Source organism: Cibotium barometz, chromosome 31 (genome assembly GCF_041138505.1).
Source record: "Cibotium barometz isolate CiBa-2024 chromosome 31, ASM4113850v1, whole genome shotgun sequence".
Classification (NCBI taxonomy): Eukaryota; Viridiplantae; Streptophyta; class Polypodiopsida; order Cyatheales; family Cibotiaceae; genus Cibotium; species Cibotium barometz.
The window spans coordinates 37,196,499-37,222,836 of NC_141076.1; the positions used below are offsets into that span (position 1 = coordinate 37,196,499).

Below are 26,338 nucleotides of genomic sequence, written 5' to 3' on the forward strand. Positions count from 1 at the left end.
TGCTTCCCAGTCTTATTGGTTCAGAAAAAGGATGGTTCTTGGTGTATGTGTATTGATTACAGCATAGTTTTTTCCATACGGGACCATACGGCAAACGCATACGTGTACGGAAGTATGATTGGAGTATGGTTCAGCCCCTGGGGCTGAACCATACGTGACCCTAATTTCCATGAAAAAAGACAAGAAAATAAACAATTTAATTTGCACACATTTAAACTTCAGAGACACTTTAGTACTTCCAAATTCCAATTTCCAAGTTCAAACTTCCAAGTTCCCACTGGTTACTGATGTTCAAAGTTCAAAGTTCAACTTCAAAGTTCAAACAGTTCAACATGAATTTTGAAATAGTAGCTACAGCCTACTAGCTTTGGTGATTGCCCATGGGAAGGATGATGAGAGGGCCAGCCACCAACACGCACTTGCCTGAAGAATGAGGACTTGGATAGTAGGACCGTAGGAGGTGGAGGCTGTGGCTGCAACCTGCAAGGCTGCAACTTCAATCGTCGAGAGCGGCACCTTTATCGAGAAGCGCACCCACAGATGACAGCGACACGACGTACGACTCCAGCCAGAATTGTTTAACACAACTTTATCGGGCACGCCGTTTTTTTCCCCAAAAAAGGCCACGTCTGAAACTGTTTTCCATACGCGTATGATATCCAACGTATCATACGTCTGGAATCTTCAATCGGACGCGTCCGGTTCCAACTATGGATTACAGGGCTCTTAACAAAATAACTGTAAAGAACAAGTTTCCTATTCCTAGGATTGATGATATTGAAGGCTTTTGCCTTTATCAGATAGATTGGATGGAGCCACTATTTTCAGCAGGATTGACTTAAAAGAGTGGATACCATCAAGTCACGATTGTTCCAGAGGACATTCACAAGACCGCATTCAGGAGTACCTTTGGACTCTCATGAGTATTTGGTGATGCCTTTTCGTCTTACCAATGCCCTAGCTACCTTCAACCGAATGATGAAAAGAATATTCCGACCACATAGAAAGTTTGCAACTACTTTCTTTGATGACATTATTGTGCATTCAAAGAACGAAGAAGAGCATCGAAAGCACTTGGATATGGTATTTCATAAATTTCACAAGAACAAGTTGTATGTGAATGGCAAGAAGAGTGAGTTCTTTTTGTCAGAGATTCACTACTTGGGCCATATAGTGTCCAAGGAAGGGGTCAGGATGGACCCAAAAAAGATCAAGGCTATTGTGGAATGGCCAGAGTTAACTAGTGTGCATGCAGTTCGAAGTTTCCTTGGCTTATGCTCTTATTATAGGAAGTTCATCAAGTGGTTTGTTGTGGTAGCAAGTCCACTACATGTTTTGAGAGAAAGTCGTGGGATTTCGGTGAGCCAAAGCTGAAAAAGAAGCCTTTGAAGCACTAAAGCTTTATGCTAGCAAAGAACCGGTATTGATTATTCCAGATTTGTCGAAGCCATTCATGGTAAGAGTGTGATGCTTCAGGAGATTGAATTGGAGCAGTCTTGAACCAAGAGGGCCATGTCGTGGCCTATGAGAGTCGACGACTTCAAGGAGCCAAAAAGACCGCACCCACATACGAAAAAGAAAGGCTATCATTTATGCCTTGAAGATTTGGAAGCACTATCTTATGGGTGTTGAGTTTGTTATCAAGACACATCATCAAAGTCTTAGGTATTTTATGTCTCAACCTAAGATATCAGAAAAGTATATAAGATGGGCTAGCTATTTGGCCCAATTTCATTTTCAGATTATGCATACCCATGGTAAAGACAACAAAGTAGCAGATGCACTATCTCGAAGACCCATGACCCATGCAGTTTCTATGGGTTACCATATGGATTTCACTTTGATGAAGGATCCTTATACTACCAATTTCAAAGATGTTTTGGAACCAATTGCAGAATAGAAATTTGCTGACTTTTTATGTCATCAAGTAGGGTTTTCTTATCATGCAAATCGAGGTTATGTGTGACATAAGGAATTGAGGCCAAGGTAGTGGAAGAGTGCCATGCTCCTTCCTACATGGGGCATAGAGACACCTTGACTACACTTCAAGCTTTGGAGAGCTATTGCTATTGGCCTACAATGAGGAAGGGCATTGAACTTCATGATTCGAGAATGTTTGGTTTGTCAAAAGGTCAAGTTTGATGGACAAACACCAACAGGATTATTGCACCCATTGAATGATCTATGGAAGAATATTGCTATGGATTTTATCTTTGGATTGCCAAAGTCAGGGAATGATGGTATAGGGATCTTTCATATCATTGGAAGATATATAATGTTTTCTATGACAGTTATTGAAACCATGTATAGGTTATCCCCAGAGGAACTTGTTTTGAAGGATCCACCAGGGGTGGAAGAGCCAGAACAAATTGTGTTTCATTCTGTGAGAAAAAGAGGAAAGATAGTGGTCAAAAAGTTTCTCTTCGAATTCAAGAATTATTCACTATTGAATGCAAAATGGATGCCAGAGAAGTACTTCTAGGACTATCCAAATATACTTCGACCTTATGAGGAAGTGGTTGGTCCAAATATATTTGAAGTACAGGCATATAGACGTTTTGTGATCAAGACAGATTCAAGAGGGAGGAATCATACCTCTAGCCCTCTTCATTGTATATATATTGGACTGAAAATTGATCATTATTTTGCTTATAATGGTTATTTGGACATGCTCTAGTTTGGGTGGCAATGATGCCCGATAGCCCAAGGAGCAAGATTTGTATAAGGGAGGCAATGATGCCAGATGACCCATTGGACAGCAACGATGCCTAAACGAGATTTGTATATGGAAGGCAATGATGCCAAAGGACCCATTGGACAGCAACGATGCTAGAATGAGATTTGTATATGGGAGGCAACGATGCCCGATGACCCATTGGACGGCAACAATGCCAGAACGAGATTCGTATATGGGAGGCAACGATGCCAGATGACCCATTGGACGGTAACGATGCCAAATATATTGGACTTCGCAATCGGGCGGTCATTGCGACCAGATGGCCCAAATGACTGTATTGGATTTCGCAGTCGGGCGGTCATTGCGACCGGATGACCCATATGACTGTATTGGATTTCGCAGTCGGGCGATCATTGCGACTAGATGGCCCATTTGACTGTATTGGATCTCATAGTCGGGCGGTCAATGCGACCATATAGCCCAGATGACTATGGAAGAACTCTCGGGCGGTCATTGCGACCAGATGGCCCAGATGACTATTCATGAACTCTCGGGCGGTCCTCGTGACCAGATGGCCTTGAGGGTAGACTAAGCAGTCCTAGTGACCACATGGCTCAGCACGGTGTCGATGAAACCAGACAGGACAATCCATGAACAGGAGGATCATTATTTGTGCATTGCATATTGATGTATGTTTGGATTTCTTTGACTTTGTGTGCTGTTTTTGATGTGTGGACAATGCTTGGATTTATGGCATGTGATAGTCCACTGGGCTCCAAATTACCTTGCCCAATAGATGCGAATGATGCATACTTGTTTGTTGACTACCTTGTGTCTAGTTTTTGCAGAAGGTGAGTAAGCAATTATTATATCTAACCCCTGTTACAAGCTATGAAGAACATGTACCATCAAGAATAAGAAAATCGGTCAAAGAAAGGCATTAAGATGCTCCCAGAGGAGCAGAAGGCACCACATATATGAGAAAAGACCAGATGCATAAGAGCACCAGATGGGGCTAGTACCACAATCATATGTATGCCACAGTTGATGACAACTGTGATGTAAGAGGGAGGGAATGTAACTATTTGGTCCTCCATGCTCTTTTCACATGATAGAACTCATGCTCGGACACATGGACAGGATAATGGACAAATGGAAACAGGGCTCCTAAAAGTTGGAATTGGGAAAAGCATCAATCTTGATCAAAAAGCAGGAAAAAGCAAAAGTCAAACTTTGTTGACCAAAAAGCTGAGGGCACCGTTGGAAAGAGGACATCAAACTGGATCAAAAAGCTAAAAATTGCTTTTTCAAAAAGCTACTCCAGGGCCAAAAAGCAAAAGATTCTAAAAGCATAAATCAAGAACTTTGACTATTATTAAAACAAAAGCAAGGAGGCAAAGCAACAGCAAGAAAATAAAACAAAAGCAAAGTGTGGCAAAAGCATGGACCCCCATCAAGTATATAAGAAGCATGTATCCTCTTGGTGAGACATAGAAGACTCGTGGAGAATCTTGAGGGAGAATTCGTGAAGGACCATCGCCTACATCATCTCCACTCTCTACTTTCCTCACGCCACCTATTTTCTCCACCTGCACCGGCGGCAACCACCTTTGCAACGCCAACTTCCACCGCTGCTCCGCCCTCTGTGCACTGATTGACCTCTGTGCGCCGCTTTTGCCATCAGCACCGCCTCCACCTTGTTGCGCCGCCGTCTGCAGCAGCTCCGTCTCTATTCAGCAGCGCCGCCTCTGTCCAGTAGCACAGCCTCCGCCTGCAACTGTGACGCCACTGTCCAGCAGCGCCACCTACGCCTGCAGCAACGCCGCCTCCTTGCCTATTTTCTGGCTGCGCTACCTCGCCCATCTCTGCCCTGTGCACAGCCTGCAGCGCTCTGCCCAGCAGCACCTCCTGCATATCACTGCCGTCTGCACGATCACGGCCTGCAGCAACCGTCTCAGCCTGTACCTGCCTTGTGCGCTGCTCTGTGCACCATCCTCTTGTGCTGTTTGCTGTCTCCAGACACTGCCGGAACCAGCACCTACCAGCTTCCTTGAACCCCTACAAAGGAGTGGAATTTCCTTGTGGAGACACACTCTCATCTTGGTGTGAATCTTTTTTGGGATTACTTTTGTCCGTTGGGTACAAAAAGCCTTGTGGATATTTGGGAACATCAGTTTGATTCAAACTTTGGATTTTGGTGCTAGCCTGGTGGAAGTCTTTTGTGGGTTATCCTCGTGGTGAGCTCGGCATCAGTTATCTTGTGCCTCGACATTGACTCGGCCCGATCTCGACATCAACACTTTTGTTTGATATTGTATTCATTTGTGTATTGGTCCTGGCTTGGAAAAGCCCGTGGATTGTTCCTAAATAAGTTCCTGAAAGGGGGCGGGGCATGTTCCCCGCTCAGTGTGATGTATTGTGCAAGATCCCTATTCCCTTTCTCTCCCCCTCTCTCTCTCTCCCCCTCTCTCTCTATATCTTTATCTCTTGGACACGTGGTTGAGTCTATCACTGCACGCCCTGCTAGGCTTACCTCGGCAGCTGGTCTCATGGAAAAGAGTGGGCCTGTAAAAGGAACCCCAAGGTATACATAAGATAAACTATCTCCATCTGGACTCTGATCTGTTGTGTTGAAGACCATGACCTTGTTGGCGTACAAACCAGCACCAAAGTTACAGATTAAACATTAAACCATTCATACTGTGAAACAATTAACAAACATTCAATCATTCAAGATATTGAACAGAATACATGACAGACCGATTACCGAACATTGTTGCTCTTCAATATCTGAGCACAACACCATAGATGTGATCATTAACAATATGAATAATCATGAGCATAAGCGCTTAGTGCACAGTACATATAACTACTTCCAGAATCAAGGAACAAAGAGTCAGCTCTGTTCGGCATGCCTATTCAGATCTAATTCCTAAGCTACACCTAAGCTATGGTAATGACGAATAAATGAACAAATAACTATGTGGTATTTCCTGAGTGAACACCTAGCACACCCCCCGTGGTTAGTCCACCCTACGGACAAAAGTCGAACCCACTTGATGACTAGGATTATTCACGTAAATTTCTATTGGAAGTCAAAGATTTCTTCATGCGTTCTGTCTTTATCTGCTTAGACTGCACAACATCTTGCTAGAGAGCTTCTACAGTTTGCCTCAAGGCTGCCTGATCACTTACAAGGCTGCCACCTTTTTCCGGAGTGCTGGCACTTGTTCCAGCTCTACCTTTGCTTTATCCATCTCATCTTGTAAGGTTCCAGTTGTTCCGGACGATCACTTCTGTGCTCGAGCCTGTTGGAGCTGTTTCCTGCTTTGCTGGCTTCAGAGCAATCTCTTGATGCTGCACTGCAGAAGATGCCGAGTGCTCCTCAAACGTCTTTTCTGTTCGATGTTCTTGGGTCTTTTCTGATGTTGTCTGTTGCTCAACAGAGGCTGTTTCCTGCCCCTTCTTCATCTCCTTGTTGAACTGTGGCTTTTCAGGTAGACCTATTGCTATTGTTGCTGGGCTGGCAAAAGATCGGTGAAAATCACACCCCTAATGAAATAATGTTGCATGAAGGAATCACAACTCACAACACATGTATACCACCTGGAGTGGAACCCTTATCGTGCAATGATGTGACAGAAATCGAATACAAGGGCACTGCAGCGAAAAGCTTGCCAAAAAAAAAAAGGCTTTGATCACAAACTGTTCACTGGCTTAGGCAGCTTCAAACCATCTAATGTTGCCAATTCAAATGTGCCCCTTCCAAACTTTGCGGATATCCGGTACCTAGTTGCAAACAAACGCGTATGCAGGCTGAAGCAAACGTTTGCAAAAGTTGTAAGCAAACACGTTTGTTATACACGTTTCATACTCGCCTTTTTTTTCATTTAAAAATTTGGGTTTTTTCTTGAACAATGAAACCGGCCTCTGATAGAAACCAGAGTGCGGTAGACTAGCAGTCACCCGTCCACTTGTAGTCTAGATTTGAAAACAGAAAAGATTGGGGCTAGAGTGCCCAAATCTGAAAACAAAAGCGACACCTGTTGGCCCCAAAGCTTGGCGCCCCTTGCGGTATTTCTTTATTCAATTCCAAAAGTATGAAAGGCTGAGTACAACCAAACATCAGCCAAGAGATTACACCTGTATGTCCAATCTCACGGCCCACAATACCTCTTAGCACAGAGGATCCACGCACACAGATCTGTGTCTCAAAGCAACACACTGTGCCTCCCTCTGATCAGCCAAGACCACTAGGCAGGGGAGCCATGAGCATACATCTGGCATAACTCAAGCACATGATTCAACATCTCAGCTCATACTTACATGTATTGTTCAACCTCTGTCTCCACCCTTGTCAATCTGCCATACCCCTCCTCTCACAAGGGGCCAGATAGCTCAAATCTGCAACAGACATAAAGCAGTAGAAAGAGAGATAGATGAACAGATGCGGAGCTTACCAAAATCAGCCCGTGTATCTGCACTGGAGGAAGTAACGGTACCAATCTGTACTTGCAGGCACTTGTTTCCACAACCCTGCTTCACACGTGTGTATGTACTTGTCTGTACCCTCCTCCTTGTGTCCACCTCAGTGGTGTACCTGTGTACAGTCCTGAAAAACAGCACTATACCAGTCTGTACCGCCTCGGAATACGTGCCAGAAGCTGTCCTTGCATATGCCGCCTGCAGCCAGTATCTGTACACGCCTATACCTGCGCAGTCAGCCTGTCCAGAACCTGTCCAGCGCCGCCAGCAGGAGCAGTACTGCTGTACCTGAACTGTCCGTACACTGTACGGCAATCGTACAATGATGTACCTGCAGTTGTACTTGTCTGCACAACATGTACCGGCAACTGCAGCCTGTCCAGAACCTGTGCGCAGCCTGTCCAGCAGAGAGATAGGCCCGCAGCAACTCCTGTGCGTAGCTTGTACCAGGAGAGAAAACCTGCAGCCTGTCCGTACAAGGCTGTAGAGCTGGTTTGCTCAGAGAACACAGCAGCCAGAAAGATCTGCCAGCAGCCGACTTGCTCCCTTCAGCTTTTCCACGCTTCCCCACAAGGGCACGTATGCTCCACAATTCCTTTTTCCCAAAAAGAAGAGAGAGAGAGAGAGAGAGAGAGAGGAGAGAGAAGCACACACTCCAAAAGTGGAGTGGCCCCCTCCCCATAATAATCCTAGGGCCCCCCAACTTTAATTATTATTAAAGTTCCCTAGGGGCCACTAAGGCCTAGGGGCAACTTTAATAAAACATTAAAATTCTAATGTTCTAGTTCCCCCCTTCACACCTAGGGATGTCCACACATCTTTAACTCTGTCCGGGCACCCCCCATGTGAATCATACAATATTCTGACTCTGCAACCACCATGCCCACACTTGTGCTGTTCCATTTTCACAGGGCCATGACATACCCCCCTCTTGAAAAATGGCAAGCGTCCTCGATTGCATTCTGGTGATACAGCAAAATATCCAAAGTGAAATATACAGTATGGCAAGATCAGCGTCCCAATCTCTCTAAGCCATGTACATGTAACATCATTCACTGCAAAACAATGGCATAGTAATAGTCCAAGTTGTATACCACTGTGAACCATACATATCCACAAAATCTCATGTGACTAGTACACATATATCATAGAAGTCCCATAAACAGATGTACTGTCAGCCTCAGTACCTTCGGGTGAGATAAAAACTACACCAAGCGACCTCTAGATGTCATCTGAGCCTGTCTGTATCAAGGGAGTGGAGGTGCTACCCCCCTCTTGAGCATCAGGTAATACTCCAGACCCATGCTCTGCTGAACCTGAATGAGCCACAACAAGAGTCGGCTCTAACTCAAAGGCATCCAGATAAAGCTGCAAAACCTGAGGTGAATCTGTTAAGTCACCTTCCTCCATCCACTTCGCATCCATCAGTGAATAGTTCTTGAACTTCACAAGATAGCAACGGGAAACTTTACCTTGTACCTTCCTTTCTTTATGTGCCAGTATCTGCTCTGGAATCAGAACCTCATCAAGTTCCTCAACTTCCGGCTAAGCCTCATCTGATACATCCTCAGGCACATCCCCACGGAAAGGTCTAAGAAGACTCACGTGAAAAGCATTGTGAATCCTCCAGTGATCTGGTAACTTCAAACGATAGGTTACCTCACCAATCTTTTCCAATACCTGAAAAGGCCCATAATATCGCATGCTCAATTTAGGGAATAAGCGCTCTTTACCCTTCATCTTCTTGAGTCTAGCCTTTTCAAAGCGCAAAAGAACCCAATCACCCAATGCAAACTGTAAATCACGTCTGTGACGGTCTGCGGCTTTCTTTTGCTTCTGCTGAGTTTTTTTGGAGTGCCAACTTAACCCTCCGATAAGCTTCATCCAAACTTTCCACATACTGATCAGCCTCAAAGATCTTATCCTTTGTATGCAAAATGGGCGGTACCTTCTTCCCTCCTACAATCTCAAAAGGCGCCTTGCCTGTCGAGGTATGTACAGTGTTGTTATATGCAAACTCCACCAAAGGAAGATACTTTTCCCATTGTTGCTTGTGCTCTGACACATAACACTTGAGAAGATCCAATACTGTAGAGTTAGTCTCTTTTGACTGACCATCTGTCTGTGGATGAAATGACGATGAAAACTTGAGAGTTGTACCCATGTTGTCAAACAACGCTCTCCAGAACAAACTCGTCATCCGTGGATCACGGTCACTAATGATAGACGTAGGCAAGCCATGATACTTGAAGATATTCGCCATGAACAACTTCACCATATGATCCACTTTGATCGTCTTACGCACGAGAATGAAATGTGCCTGCTTACTGAACCTGCATATGATAGTCTAGATGCCATCATTTCCCGCTTGTGTCTGTGGAAGATCAAATATAAAATCCATGGCAATGCTCTCCCAAGGTCTATCTGGAATAGGTAAAGGCTGTAATAACCCTGGTGTCTTCTGACGGTTAAACTTTACCTTCTGACATACGATGCATTGCCTCACGAAGGCATCAACATCTCTTCTCAAGGTTGGCCAATAAAAGAAAGTCTCCACTGCTTTGACCGTGGCGTCAATACCTCTATGACCTGCATACGGTGGAGCATGACTTTCAATCATAACCTTGAGTCGCAATGGCCTGGTAACACACAGTCTTCCATGCATCAATAAAAACCCATCTCTGAGAGTATAGTGCTCATGCCGTTGACCCTCAGACATCTGATCATACAACCTTTCAAAGTCCTCATCATGGGCATACTGGTCTTTCATTTCATCAAGCTCATGATGATAAGCAAGTGAAACTGCAGAGACCTGTGGCTTGTGTGACAAAGCATCTGCCACTACATTCTTTTTGCCTTCCACATGCACAATCTGGAAGTGAAACATTGACAAAAAGTTTGCCCAACGCATATGCTTCTCTGAAAGCTTAGTCTGCGTGAGGAAATAACGCAAGGTCTGATGATCTGTCTGTACAGTGAAATCAGCCCCAAGCAAGTAGTGTTTCCATGTAGAAAGAGCGTGAATTACAGCCAACATCTCTTTCTCATAAACCTGTAAATGCTTCTCAGCATCTTGCAAAACTCTACTCTCATAGGCTATGACATGCCCCTCTTGCATGAGAACTGCACCAATGCTACTTCCACATGCATCACACTAGACAACAAAAGCCTTTCGGAGATCCGGTAAAACCAATACTGGGTCTGAAGTAAGCTTTTCTTTGAGCTTTTTGAATGCTGTAATTTCCCGATCAGCCCATCTAAACGGAGTTGCCTTCGAATATTACTTGCAGGAATCGCTCGCTGAAGCTCCCGCCTTCACCCCTGCGCTGCTCGCCCATCGCCTTCCCTCCCTCGCGTCCCTTTCCTTCCTCCCCCCGCCTGCCATCGCTTCTGTGCCCCCCCCCTTCTTCTCGCCGTTGCGCCCCCCCCTTTCTTCTCGCGTTCTCGCCCGCTTGCGCCCCCCCCTTCCTCGCTGCTGCGCCTCCCCCCTCCTCGCCATCTCGTCCCCCCCCCCCTCCTAGCCTCTTCGCCGGTTCGCCCCCCCCCCCCCCCCTCTTCGCCTGTTCGCCCCCCCTCCCTTTTTCGCCTGTTCGCCCCCCCCCCCCCCCCCCTCTTCGCCTGTTCGTGCCCGCCTCCCTTCAGCAGCGCCCCGCCCCCCCTCCCTTTCGTGTTGCTGTCGCCCCCCCCCCCCCCCCCCCCCCCCAGGGCTTCTCCTTCGATTTTTCGCCCCCTCCCTCCTCTTTCGTGCTGTTCTTCACCCCCAGGGGGTTTTGTTTTTTCCTTTTCTTCCAGTCTTCCGCCTCTTTGTGTGCAGCCCGTTTCTTGCAGGATTTCCGCTTTCGCCTCGCCTTCGCCTGAGCTTCAGACTCTGATGGAGACTCCTCCCGCCTCGCCTCAGAGGGACTCATCTGCAGCCCCCTCGCCCGCCCCCGAGGACATCCCCATCAGGCTTTCTCTTTCGCCGGAAGAGGAAGCGAGCCTCACCGCAGAGGTGGAACGCCTCCAGGCTCATTCCACCATCTGCCGTATAGTCGGCACTCGCCCCAGCAGAGGGGAGATCAGGGATCTTCTTCAGGCTCGCCTTCTTGCAGATGTGGGCAAGATCCTGGATGTACAGCTCCTGGGCCGGGGACATTATCAGATCGAGTTCGAGGCCGCCCAGAGCGTTGCCAAGGTCCTTGCCATGAGTCCTCTGGACATCAAGGGTGCTCGGGCTTTCTTCAGACCTTGGCAGCATGGATTTGACCCAGCAGCGGCGGAGCAGGGAGAGCGCCTCTTCCATATTACAGTTTGTTTCCCTGGTCTCCGCCGGGAGTATCTTCCGCTCCTCTCCAGGCTCGGAGCATTGGTGGGCTCGGTACTAGAGACGGGCCCCTCAGCAGCTTCAGTGGTGGCCAGAGCAGCTGGGCTACCTTCGGTCAGAGTGTTGGTGTCTGACATCTCCTCCCTTCCTAAGGTCATTCAGCTACCTAGGATAGGGGGGGGGTGGATAGATCAGAGAGTGGAGTTCTCGGGGCTCCCGAACCAGTGCTTCATTTGCAGGCAGGTCGGTCATCTGGCCAAGGCCTGCCCTCGCAGGAGACCTCGACCCTCACCACAGCAGCAGGCTACTGATGGCCCGCCCACAGATTCGGCTCGACAGGCTGCCTCCGGGACACCTGCTCAGGCCACAGAGACCTCGGAGTGGCAGCCTGGACAGGGGCGCCGCCGAGGGAGACAGCCACAGCAGCACGCCCAGAGACCGCTGCAGCAGCAGCCACAGTCTCAGCCTCACTAGGTTCCCGTGAGGAACAGCTTTGCTCCCCTTCAGGAGGAGACCCCTGCAGCGACTGAGGACCAGGAGATGCCAGCACCCCCTCCTTCACCCCCCCCACCCCCGTCCCCTCCCACCGCCTCGCTTCCACCTTCGCCTCCTCCCGTCTCCGCTCCGGTTTCGGCAGCGGCTCCCTCTCCACCTCCCTCGCCTCCCCCTCCCCCCCCTCCGCCCGCCTCGCCTTCCCGGGAGGCCCTGGCAGTTCCCTGGCGCTCACCTGCAGTCCGGAGAGCGCTGAGCACTGACCTCGCTCGAGCATCACAGAGGAGACCTATGCCGATTAGGGCCTCACGGATTTCATCTATCCGCAGTCGGCTGAGTCGCCTTGGCATTAGACAGCGCTCGGAGGCTTTTGATTATACCTTCACACGGCTTTTTGGAGCAGAGGGCCCCCATGAGCCAGCACCCATCCGAGTTCATGTAGTGATACCTCCGGCCCGCGGGGAGGAGGTACTAGACTCAGCGGTGGCCTTCTCGTTCCCTCTATGTGGACCTTGTGACCGGGAGTGGACTCTAGAGCTCGCTCTCAGCACTTTGAAGACTCAGGCAATTGAGTTTTCTCATCACATGAGCGATCTGGAGGTGACAGATGTGATAGGCCGACTTTGGGAGTTGGCTCATTTTTTCTTGGATCCCGGGAGTGTGGATACCTCAGGGATTCGGCATTTGGTCGTGCGCATAGTGGCAGACTTGGCACGCGACCCTGGATATGTGAGTATACACGAGGTTGCTCTGTCAGAGCAGGAGGCAGTCGCCATGGGCCACAGCCACTGGCGCCTGATCCGGGATTCTTGCAGTACACCGGGTGGACAGATTCGCAGCCGTTCGGATGGGGACTACTCTCCATCCAAGCCGCTTGCGAAGGCCCGCCGTACGGCTGAGACAGCATCCACCTCAGCAGGGCATCCATGAGGATCATCTCATGGAATGTACAGGGCCTTGGCGGAGCACACTTTATACGCTATCGAGGTTGCTTGAGGCAGGAGCTTCAGAGATGCTTGGTTGGTGGCAGCATTGATATTTTGATGATGCAGGAGCACCACTTGGGTGAGAGCAGGATCCGGAGATATGGTTCGGTGATGCCTGGTAGATGGGACACTTTTTGGTCTGCAGGGTTTGGTCCTTTGGGTGGACAGGGAGGAGTATGCATGGTTATTGCAGATGTATGGCGGCAGGCCATTGTGGATCGAGGGATCATTGTGCCTGGTAGAGCACAGTATGTCATTCTGAGGATGCATGATGAGCTATTGGGTGTGCTCAACATCTATGCGCCCAATCATGCTAGTGCCAGAGCAGAGTTCTGGACTCAGGTTACAGATGCATTGCCAGAGGCCGCACATTGGTGTGTTGGGGGAGACTTCAACATGCTTGAGGACCCGGCAGATAGGGTGGGAGGCAGTCATGTTACAGTGCACGGCACGGAGCTTGCAGCTTGGGACCGGTTTTGCATGTCACTGAGGATCACTGATGCATGGCAGCATGGGGCTTTCTCCCGGTCTCGGGACAGTCTTAGTTTCTCTCGGTAGGATCGTCGGCAGGGAGGGACTAATCTATCACGGATTGATCGCTTTTATGTGGGCGACTGGTTAGGGGAGCGAGGGGGCTCCGTCGGCATTCTCGCTGGCACCTCATTTTCAGATCATGCGCCAGTTATATTGACAATGGAGGAGGGGACACGGGAGCCCAGCTTGCAGTTGAGGATCCCAGAGAGGGTACTTACAGATCCCAGTCTCGCTGAGGACATTGAGAGGATCTGGCATGATAGTCAGTGCTCTGACCAGGATGCAGCGGGCCAGTGTGCCCAGGGACTCATTGATCTTAGCTCTCTTCTACACGCTGCAGCTTTGACACGACTGGGAGAGATTCGCGAGCGGGAGCAACGGCTGAGACGCAACCTTGCTTCGCTACAGCGCCTTCAGGAGCAACAGCCTGCATGTGAGTGGGTGGCGTCCCAGCTGAGCCAGGCACGCCAGGAGGTTAGAGAGGTAGAGGAGCAGAGACATGAGTTTTACTATCGTCGTCAGGCCTCTCAGTGGACGCAGCTTGGTGATAGAGTGACTGGAGAGTTTTTTGAGATCACTGGACCCCGTCATGCACGAGCAGGAGTCCGCCAGCTTGGTAGACCGGATGGATCGGTAGCTACTGAGCTCGGGGAGATCAGAGCCATTGCTACTGCATTTTATAGTGACCTGCTTTCAACGGAGCCAGCCACTGAGGATCGAGATGTTTGCAGACAGACTGTGTGGGCCCATGTGCAGAGGAGGGTCACAGACCATATGCGTACAGTTCTAGGTGCGCCTCTGTCAGAGATTGAGCTTGCCGAGGCCTTGAGGGTCCTGCCGCGACATAGTTGCCCAGGGGAGGACGGACTGACGCCAGCCTTTTTTATGCGCTATTGGGACCTTTTGGGGCCAGGCCTCCGCAGGGGCTTTCAGCATGTTTTGGACACTGGGGTGATGCCGCATAGCTTTTCAGAGGGCTTGATCTATCTTATCCCCAAGGGGGAGGGAGTATCAGATGACATTCGGCATTGGAGGCCTATTACGATCCTCAATACTGTCTACAAGGTCTTAGCAAAGGCCTTGAGTTTGAGGATCCAGCCCTTCCTGGGGGAGTTGATTCATGCTACTCAGACAGGATTTGTCAAGGAGCGCAGTATCCTTGACAACATCTTTACTTTCTTGGAGGCGACGGCCCGAGCTAGATTTCTTGGCGAGGACTTGGTCGTGATGCTTCTCGATTTTGAGAAGGCATACGATAGAGTTGATTGGGGTTTCTTAGAGGGCACTATGCTTCGCCTGGGCTTTGAGCCAGGATGGATCAGAGGGGTGGCAGCTCTGTATTCCACAGCTCGCAGCCAGGTGCTGATTGCAGGAGGACGGGGCCCGAGTTTTGAGCTGACCAGATCAGTCCGTCAGGGGTGTCCTCTCGCCCCTTTCCTTTTTCTCTTCTTTGCGGAGGCTATGAGTATGTATTTGACGGCAGAAGAGGTTGGTTTGAGAGGACTGCAGCTCCCAGTCCGGGGGGAGGACCTGCTTGATGCTGAGTTTGCAGACGACACAGGCTTATTTTTGCATGGCCATGAGGCCAATCTTATTCGGGCTAAGCAGTCGCTCCAGGTTTTTAGTGCAGCTTCGGGAGCACTGATCAATTGGCGCAAGACAGTGGCCTTTTGGATCAGTAGTGCTCCCACTCCGGCATGGAGCCCGGACCCCGGTTTTAGATGGATTCCTCCAGGCACAGCAGTGCGGTATTTGGGATGCCAGATTGGCCTAGATTTGTCACCTGAGCAGCAGATTGCCCCGCTCCTTCTGAGCATTCGGAAGAAGCTATTGTATTGGAGTACAGCTCGACTATCCTTGGCTGGGAGGGTGGTGGTGGCAAATCAGGTGCTATTAGCGACCATGTGGTACATTACGTCTTGCTGGATTTTCTCGAGCTCTTGCATCAGCCAGGTACAGAGGCTGATCAGGAACTTTCTGTGGTCCGGGAGGGACGGTCAGCCAGCTCGGGCAAAGGTTGCATGGGCAGTTATTACACTTCCGCTGGCTCAGGGCGGTTTGGGCATTATAGATCCAGTCGATCAGAGTAGAGCCTTATTGGGGAAGCTTATTGTTCGGGGGTTGCTTCCAGGCGCTGAGCCTTGGAAAGAGCTCCTCTTGCAGCAACTGCAGGCTCGAGCGCCCCCAGCAGGGGGTACTTGGGCACCAGAGATTCGCTGGATCTTCATAGAGATGAGGAGGACAGGCCTCAGTAGAGGATGGGAGGACAGATTTGCTTTGAGTATCCTGAGAGCTTGGGAGCTGCTGAGACCGGGGCTCTCTCAGCGGCCTCCTTCTTGTGTTGAGGAGCGGGCCAGACAGCCGCTCATCTGGAGCCTAGCGGTTCGCACGGAGCAGGGTCATATGCTGGGTTCTCGGCCTCGTCTAGCCTGGGGACCTTTAGCGGCAGGCCCAGCTCGTAGTTTTGGAGACTGGCAGGCTTTCTGCAGTCTACCAGAGGAGATCCAGGTGGAGAGGCTGAGTCACTTCAAAGGGGGGTTGATTATGAGGGATGATATACAGGAGGCACTCACAGAGGAGTGGATAACGCCTCTCGAGCCAGTGGCCCCACGGTGGATGGGAGCCTTTACACAGTTGGAGATCCTGATTGCTGTCAGAGCTAGCACTGAGGATGGCAGATGCCTCTACTATGAGATTCAGGATGAGGGCAGACTCCAGAGAGTGGAGGTGGAGTCGCCTTTGGTTGCAGAGTGCACCTTTCAGAGGATTCGGGTAGTGGCCGCCGCTTCTCGGAAGTGGCATATTGACCCCGACCCTGCTGATGTGCTCCCGGATTGGCGCATATGGGCATATGCAGCGCGCCCCTTGGCCCGGCTACAGTGGGACCCAGGGGAGTACGAGTGGCATGATCCTTATGCATCCCTTGAGGCCACAGAGATCACCTTTTTCCAGTATACTGTTCGGCTGGGGCGGCATATTTTGACGGCGAGGAGGACGGTTTCTCCAGCGGCAGCGGGACACTGGCGACTACAGGGACTCTCACAGGAGTTCCTGGAGGATTTCTGGGCTCGGCTCTGGGCTAGTCGGCAGGCCCGCAGGATCTCGGCTTTTCAGTGGCTGGTCGCCCACAGGGGCTCAGCAGTTGGCACTTGGCTTGTTTACAGCGGTGTTCCGGCGGCCTGTGTCCGATGCGGCCACCCTATGGAGACACAGAGACATTGCCTTTGGGACTGCCCTCAGGCACAGCAGATTTGGCTGCGGATGCTGCGTATTCTGGCCCCCCTCTCTCCAGAGGGTATGTTTACGTGGGGTGCCGCTGCTTGGTCGACTTCGTCAAGGCCTGCTATGGGCTATGAGATGGAGCAGGGCAGTCAGGCCATCAGATTTATTAGGGGCCAGCCTCGCCTGGTTCCGGCACCGGATTTCTCGTCCGCCAGCTGGACACAGGAGAGGGATTTACGATGGGAGCTCCTCAGCAGCCTCACCATCTGGTTCACCTGGAGGGCCCGGTGCTTTACGGCCTTTGAGGGGAGATTGGAGCCACCAGCAGAGACTGTACAGGGGATTTGGCAGGAGTTGATCCACACCCTGCGAGGACAGTACGACCGCATCCGCCGGGGAGACTCGGATGAGGCGATCTTACGGCGCCAGGCCTTTCACACCACTTGGCGCTGTGGCCCTTTCTACACCTTACACACGGGATCCCCCCGTTGGCACTACAAGCCACCTGTTTGGCTCTTCCCCCCCCCCTATTGTATGATTTAGCCGCTCAGTTCTTTGTACTGATGCTTGTATTTTGCAGCACCTAGGGAGAGTCTCCCGGGCTGCCATGATGTATTCGCTGCTCTCTCTCTCTTAGGAGCAGGAGAGATCTTTTGTAGCCCTTCAGGCGTTTTTATATAACTAATGAAAGGATCTTTTCTCGGAAAAAAAAAAAAACGGAGTTGCCTTCTTTGTCGAGGCATGAAGAGGCGAAGCAATTTCAGCAAAGTGCCGTATGTATCGCCTGTAATAGGAACACAATCCTAGAAAACTGCGTACATCATGCACGGTCCTGAAAGCTGGCCAATTAAGTATTGCTTCCACCTTTGCTGGATCCATACGGACTCCATGCGCAGACACAATATGCCCCAAGAAATGTATCTCTTGCAAAAAGAACTCACTCTTCTTGCCATTAACAACCAGCCTATGGTTCCTGAGTTCTGAAAACACAATGGCCAAATGCCTTCTACGCTCTTCCTCAGTTTGTGAATGCACAATCATATCATCAAAGAATGTGCCCACAAACTCTCTATGAGGCCTGAAAATCCTGTCCATCATTCTGTTAAATGTGGCAGGCGCATTTGTCAAACCAAAGGGCATAACCAAGAACTCATACAACCCAAACGTGGTTCGGAATGCTGTCTTATGCACATGCTCGGGTCTAATGCGTATCTGATTATACCCGCTTTTCAAGTCAATACGACTGAAAACTGTGGAGCCCTGTAAACGGTCCAAAATGTCATCAATCCTCGGTATGGGGAATCGATTCTTGATGGTATTCTTGTTCAGCGCCCTGTAATCAATACACATGCGCCAAGAACCATCCTTCTTCTGCACTAAGAGCACAGGTGAGCAAAAGGGTGATGAGCTAGGCTGTATCACCCCTTTATTCAGAAGCTCCTGCACCTGACTCATAATCTCTTCCTGTTGGGCTGCACTAACACGGTACGGCGGTCTATTCGGTGGAGTACTACCAGGAATCAGATCAATGGCATGATCTCCTGGCCTCCCAGGAGGAAGTTCTCCTGGCAATGACTCGGAAAAACAGTCTTGAAACCCACATAAGAAATCAGTCCTGTCCTTATCTAACATAGACAAATTAGACTTACATCCTGTGCATCCTTTACATAAATCAAGTATGCGGAAAGATGCTTTTTCATTACTGATGAAATCGCCGAAGCGGATACAATAGGAACAGATTCCCCTTTGAGTTTTACATCCAATACATGTTCTTTCCCTCTATGAGTCAGAGTGATTTTCCTATTGTAAGTATCCACCACCGCATGTACCCTGTGGCACCATGGCATCCCCAACAAAACATCACAGCCATCAAGTGGCATGATAAAGAACTCTTCGCTGTCCACATAACCCTGCAAATGAAGCCGAAGCTTCCCAATGATAGGAGTAACGGGTTCTACATACCCTCGACAAGCCATATTAGCCTCATGTAACGGCCCCATCTCCTCTGCGCGAATCCCCAATCGGCCAGCCAAATCTGGTGAAATGAAGTTGGCTCTAGCACCTGTGTCAAAGAAGATCAAGGCATTCTGATCTCTCACTTTGCCCCATGCCCTGCACAACTCTGTTGCTTCACCACCTGGCTGTTCCCCCACAAGATCAGGAACTAAGCCTGCAGAAGGTTTTGGTTTCTTTGACTTGGGCTCTCCTTTATTGTCAGAGTCCGTTTGGGACTTTCTTTTGGGACAATTGAATGACATATGCCCCTCTTCAGTACAGTCAAAACACTTATGAGCATCTCTCAAAGCCTGTCTTTCCTCAGAAGTCCTCTTGGGCATTGGCAACTTCTTATACTTTGTCTCTGAAGACCCTTTAGCATCACGAGAAGCATGCCCAGATTTTTCAGCTTTCTTGCTCAATTTCTTACTGCCTTTAAACCCAGATGAACCTCCAGTGAGTAACGCATTAGCTGTCATAGCATTTTCAATCATCTGTGACATGATCGTTACTCGTCTTGATACAATAATCTCGCACCTCTTTGGGCAGCCCACAACAATACTTCTCTACCTGCTCAGATAATGGCACTGCACGGTAAGAAGTCACTGGGAGTAAAGCTTCCCAAAACTTCTTATTATAATCCTCCAAATTATCACATTTTGAAGCATCCAATTTGTGCCATGCAGTCATAACATCCACCTCAAATGTAGATGTAAGCCATACGGAAGAGAAAACCTGTTTAAATTGGACCCATGTAGTGGGTGCTATGCCCTGCAAAAGAAGAGTAGACCACCACTGCAAAGCATTGCCCTTGACTCTTGAGAAAAGTGGCAGCTTTCCTCACCTTAGAGGACTCTGTGTAATTCCCACCAAAAAAAGCAGCATCAAACTGCTGTAAAAAGGTAAGTGCTTTCAATTTATCTTTGGCTCCACTGAATGTATCAAACTTCACTGCAGCTCCCCCTTCCTTGTAATCCTTCGCCTTTCCCATAGGCGTTAGATTATCATATGGAAGTGGCTTCGCAAGATTGCTGCCCCCAACATTCATGCCCATCATTGGGTCAATATTTCCCATTCCCACACCAGGCATACCATACATCCCAGCCATGTTTCCAAACATTCCATTATGCATACCTGGCTCCATACCACCAAACATATTGCCTTGCATCCCAGGTTGCATGCCTCCAAACATATTTCCTTGCATACCGGACTGCATACCACCATACATATTCCCCTGCATACCAGGCTGAAAATTAGCTCCAAAAGGCCCGTTTATACCCATGCCTCCCTGAGGATAACCCCCAGTCATAGATTGGAACACCGAGCCACCACCAAAATAACCTGGATGCATGTTCTGCTGAGGAATAGGTGGCTGTCCATAGAAGGCCTTCTATGCTCTTCCTCAATTTGTGAATGCACAATCATATATCATCAAAGAATGTGCCCACAAACTCTCTATGAGGCCTGAAAATCCTGTCCATCATTCTGTTAAATGTGGCAAGCGCATTTGTCAAACCAAAGGGCATAACCAAGAACTCATACAACCCAAACGTGGTTCGGAATGCTGTCTTATGCACATCCTCGGGTCTAATGCGTATCTGATGATACCCGCTTTTCAAGTCAATACGACTAAAAACTGTGGAGCCCTATAAGCGGTCCAAGATGTCATCGATCCTCGGTATGGGGAATCGATTCTTGATGGTATTCTTGTTCAGCGCCCTGTAATCTATACACATGCGCCAAGAACCATCCTTCTTCTGCACTAAGAGCACAGGTGAGCAAAAGGGTGATGAGCTAGGCTGTATCAACCCCTTATTTAGAAGCTCCTGCACCTGACTCATAATCTCTTCCTATTGGGCTGCACTAACACGATACGGCGGTCTATTCGGTGGAGTACTACCAGGAATCAGATCTATGGCATGATCTTCTGGCCTCTCAGGAGGTAATTCTCCTGGCAATGACTCGGAAAAACAGACTTGAAACCCACTTAAGAAATCAGTCCTGTCCTTATCTAACATAGACAAATTAGACTTAGACTCATCATCCTGTGCATCCTTTACATAAATCAAATATGCGGAAAGATGCTTTTTCATTACTGATGAAATCGCCGAAGCGGATACAATAGGAACAGATTCCCCTTTGAGTTTTACATCCAATACATGCTCTTTCCCTCTATGAGTCAGAGTGATTTTCCTATTGTAAGTATCCACCACCGCATGTACCCTGTGGCACCATGGCATCCCCAACAAAACATCACAGCCATCCAAAGGCATGATGAAAAACTCTTCGCTGTCCACATAACCCTGCAAATGAAGCCGAAGCTTCCCAATAATAGGAGTAACGGGTTCTGCATACCCTGGACAAGCCATATTAGCCTCATGTAACGGCCCCATCTCCTCTGCGCGAATCCCCAATCGGCCAGCCAAATCTGATGAAATGAAGTTGGCTCTAGCACCTGTGTCAAAGAAGATCAAAGCATTCTGATCTCTCACTTTGCCCCATGCCCTGCACAACTCTGTGGCTTCACCACCTGGATGTTCCCCCACAAGATCAGGAACTAAGCCTGCAGAAGGCTTTGGTTTCTTTGGCTTGGGCTCTCCTTTATTGACAGGGTCCTTTTGGGACTTTCTTTTGGGACAATTGAATGACATATGCCCCTCTTCAGTACAGTAAAAACACTTTTGAGCATCTCTCAAAGCCTGTCTTTCCTCAGAAGTCCTCTTGGGCATTGGCAACTTTTTATATTTCGTCTCTGAAGACCCTTTAGCATCACGAGAAGCATGCCCAAATTTTTCAGCTTTCTTGCTCAATTTCTTACTGCCTTTAAACCCAGATGAACCACCAGTGAGTAACGCATTAGCTGTCATAGCATTTTCAATCATCTGTGACATGTTCGTTACTCTTGTCTTTATACAATAATCTCGTACCTCTTTGGGCAGCCCACAACAATATTTCTCAACCTGCTCAGATAATGGCACGGCACGATAAGAAGTCACTGGGAGTAGAGCTTCCCAAAACTTCTTGTTATAATCCTCCAAACTATCACACTTTGAAGCATCCAGCTTGTGCCATGCGGTCATAACATCCACCTCAAATGTAGATGTGAGCCATACAGAAGAGAAGACCTGTTTAAATTGGACCCATGTAGTGGGTGCTATGCCCTGCAAAAGAAGAGTAGACCACCACTGCAAAGCATTGCCCTTGACTCTTGAGAAAAGTGGCAGCTTTCCTCACCTTAGAGGACTCTGTATAATTCCCACCAGAAAAAGCAGCATCAAACTGCTGTAAAAGGGTAAGTGCTTTCAATTTATCCTTGGCCCCACTGAATGTGTCAAACTTCACTGCAGCTCCCTCTTCCTTGTAATCCTTCGCCTTTCCCATAGGCGTTAGATTGTCATATGGAAGTGGTTTCGTAAGATTGCTGCCCCCAACATTCATACCCATCATTGGGTCAACATTTCCCATTCCCTTGCTAGGCATACCATACATTCCAGCCATGTTTCCAAACATTCCATTATGCATACCTGGCTGCATACCACCAAACATATTGCCTTGCATCCCAGGTTGCATGCCTGCAAACATATTTCCTTGCATACCGGACTGCATACCACCATACATATTCCCTTGCATGCCAGGCTGAAAATTGGCTCCAAAAGGCCCGTACATACCCATGCAGCCCTGAGGATAACCCCCAGTCATGGATTGAAACACCGAACCACCACCAAAATAACCTGGATGCATATTCTGCTGAGGAATAGGTGGCTGTCCATAGAAGGAACTCTGAGAGTTTGCTCCATAAGCATGCTGCATATTCGGAAACTGGCCAAAAGATGGTTCCTGTGGGATGGCACCACTATGACCCTGAGGAAGATTCTTTGAACGAACCTTCTTCTTCTTTTTCTTGGGCTCTGTGCGAGGCTCTATGCGAGATCTCATAAATTCAGCAAATCTCTCTCTGTGTGAGCTGCATAAAAGTATCCATAACAGTAGCCAAGCGATCTTTGAACCGAGCATCATCATCCTCTTTACCATGCACATCTTTTGGCTGTGTTACATCCTCATAAGGCTCAACATCTGCAGCCTGTTCTCCTGCAAAAATATCCTCAGATACATCTCTCTCAAGAGAAGTCTCTTGTTCTTCTTCTTCATGATAGAAGTACTCATCCTCTGTATCAGACATGTTTGCTGAATTTTCAGCGATGGCTTTCTTCAAAGCAACCACGAGCTCACCCCCTTCAGAAAGTTGATGATTGGTCCCGGCGACGGAACCTTGAAACCGGCCTCTGATAGAAAACCAGAGTGCGGTAGATTAGCAATCACCCGTCCACTTGTAGTCTAGATGTGAACAAAGCAGATTGGAGCTAGAGTGCCCAAATCTGAAAACACAGCGACACCTGTTGGCCCCAAAGCTTGGCGCGCCTTGCGGTATTTCTTTATTCAATTAAAATAATATGAATGGCTGAGTACAACACAAAGATCAGCCAAGAGTTTACACCTGTAAGTCCAATCTGACGGCCCACAAATCCTTCTCAGCACAGAGGATCTATGCACACAAATCTGTGTTCCACAATAACACACTATGCCTCCCTCTAATCAGCCAAGATCACTAAGCAAGCCAGCCATGGGCATACATCTGGCATAACTCAAGTGCATGATACATCATCTCAGCTCAATATTGGAAACTTGCAATCAGCCACACTGATCTCCTATCCGTGCATAGTTGCCAGGCGTTTCATGAAACGCGTTTCATAAACGTTTCTTTCAAATCCCAGACATTTCAAAAACGTTTCATACAAAACAGGGAGGTTACAGGCCCCAAAATTTATATATAAGTTTATAATATGTAAAAAATATGTTGCCTTCCCGGCAAAACAATATTAAACATGCATCATTTACACATTAAAACATGTTTTCAAGCTAAAACTAAAGAATCTAGATAAAAAATGCTTAAATTGTACAGTTCCCAGGTGGAGACGAATGAAACGCGTTTCATTTGTATGAAACGTTTCGTTTCATTCAAATTGAATGAAACGCGTTTCATTACAACTATGTATCCATGGATGATTCCAACAGACATAACTCTCCGTTGATCCACCATTTTGACTGGCCACATCTATGTGATTCCTAAAGTCTGACCTACATACTTCCTCACTCACTCCAGGTGCATCCGGCACTTTTTGGCACTGATCTGCACCCTACGGCTGATCCGGCTCCTTGTAAATGGCATCCTCCGGATTTTGTCCTACCACCTTCCTTGGAAACGGAACTTCCTGAGTGTTCCATGCCACCCTCTGTGCTTCCCACACCATCTTGGCTACCCGGACATGCCGTTGGTTCTCCCAATTGTGGGGTTTTCCTTTGTCCTTGGTACACCTAAATCCTCCAGAGCAATCATCGGGCCTTGAGAACTTGTGACCTTCAAAACTACATGTGGTGGCTCAACCTCCACCGAAAAAGGCTCAATTTGCACTCAATTAATTCCGGGAGGTTGAGTCAAAGTCAACTCCTCCAATTGTGTCTTCTAGAGCTCCTTCTCATTACGTTGCCAAACTGGGCACTTCGTCTTCTAGTGTGACCAATAGCCTTGCAATAAAAACACTAGAAAGAACCACCAGCCACACTTCCATGGCCTTGACCATAAGGACATGGCGGAGGTAGACTTGTATTCACCTGGCTAACTAGTATCGTGAGATGGGCCTGCTCTGCTGGTCACTCTACGGCCGATGAACTCTGCCATTATACCGACAAGCCTCTGTGGCATGAGTGGTGGTCTGACATATGGCACAGTTGGTCCTAGGTATGACCCTGGTTTGACCACTTTGTGCATTAGACATCCGATCGTTCGCAGTCCAGATCCAGTTCCTGTTGCAGTTCCTTCGATAAGCTTAGCTCACGCTGCCACTAGTCGTTCCTTGACTGTATCCGGCTTTTGGCTTTTCTTATTCTAGTTCCGGTGCTTGGATTCCGAATCCAACAACGCATCCATGTCGTCACCCAAAATGCCCTCGTCTTCCTGTTCCTCATCCAAGAAATCTGCATCCCGCTTTTTTCTTGGAGGTTGTGGTCTCTGCTAAACTACACTCCCATCTTCGGGTAACCTCCACCAAACCATCGAAACCACTGATTGTGAGATGGACTTATGACCCCAAAAAGTTATCCAAAAGGTCATTTCTTGTGTTCACGCCGTGGCCAACTTGTGTCCCAACTATTAGGTAGGAAGCATGTCCCACATGGCACACATGCATGAAGCACATGACATGCAGAGTCTGAGATCAAAACAATGATGTCTGCATATAATAGAATGGGCCTGAAACGATCATGAGTGCACCCCCAAATCCATCCAGAAACAATGAGATCTCATCCATACACAAACCAAATAGTGTGGGAGAGTGGGAAGCCCTATTCGACCCCAATAGTGCTACAAATGTCCCCAAAGCCCTTGCCAGTCACTACCTCATATAGAGCCACCATGCCCAATATCATGTTTGGTGGAAACTCGAGCTCCTAATAGAGCCCTTTTGACGTTGATAGTGTTGAAGAGGATAGATGATGTGGGATGTGTGACATATGAGGTGTGGGTTGATATAGGACATCATAAAACTGTCGTGCATAGACTTCCGGATAGGATCCGTTATGGGTTTTCCTCCAAAATGTGCCATGTGTCCAAGTTATCCTTGCTCAAAAAGAGCTAATTCAACTCTTGATAGACCGTGGGATGATACTCGTAGCTAGCCAATGGTGATCCACATGGCATGTGACATGTGCCTCAAAATACAGTCAGGCTCACAATAAATCCATCCTCTGAAGTAGAACTGGAGTTTCGTACTGAGCTCTAGTGTGGAGACACACATGCAGCTCATGTGCATCCCTGACAGATCGAGGCGGATAAGGCAGTTGATCGCTTGTCGGGAGAGATCAAGAAATGGTGAATTAAGATTGTAGTTTAAGGGGGGGAAGGCGGTCCATCTAAAGGAATGTCTGTCAAGCCAGAGAACCACGCATGAATACCAAGACCTGCTCTGCCCCTCTGGGGTAAGCTACACGGCGGACTCAAGAGTCAAGCATGGGAGACGATCTGCAGCCAGTGTATATACACGTTGTATGTAAGTGATGGTCTAAAAGAGTGCATCTACGACAAGAGGGGATTCTCCAAACTCAGCTAAGGTGATCTCATGCAGCACTGATGGCTTACTCACGATCATATGTGAAAGCATCATCACCTACAGTCTCTTTGTACAACTCCGCCAATCATCCACCTCCAAGATCTAGTCCCCAAAAAAAAGTACATCGCTCCAGGACGTACCAAAGTGTCGAACAACCACAACAGTACATTGCTCCGGGACGTACCAAAACAGTAACATGAAAAAAAAAAAAAAGGGCAGTGAACAAACTACATACCTAAACAGTTATCATGTGAGAGTACAAGAAAATCATGAGTGAACTCATAGAGTGAGAAGTTAAAGCGTCTACTGAAGACCCAAATATCTATGAGACTAAGAAAGTGTTGCAAAAATATCCATGACCAAGTCATGAAAAAATAAAACAACCTAGCTACCTATACGAAAGAAAGAATCGTGTGAAGACAGAGTTCCAAGTTAGCTATGTGGCAAAACATACGAGGTGGTAATCCATCCTACATCTCAA

General features: G+C 48.3%; 1 protein-coding gene across 2 annotated transcripts in view; it reads right to left on the reverse strand.

Annotated features, from left to right (window-relative positions):
• Positions 1-26,338, reverse strand: part of LOC147620830 (uncharacterized) — a 140,752-nt gene that overhangs the window by 87,537 nt on the left and 26,877 nt on the right. The window lies entirely within an intron of this gene.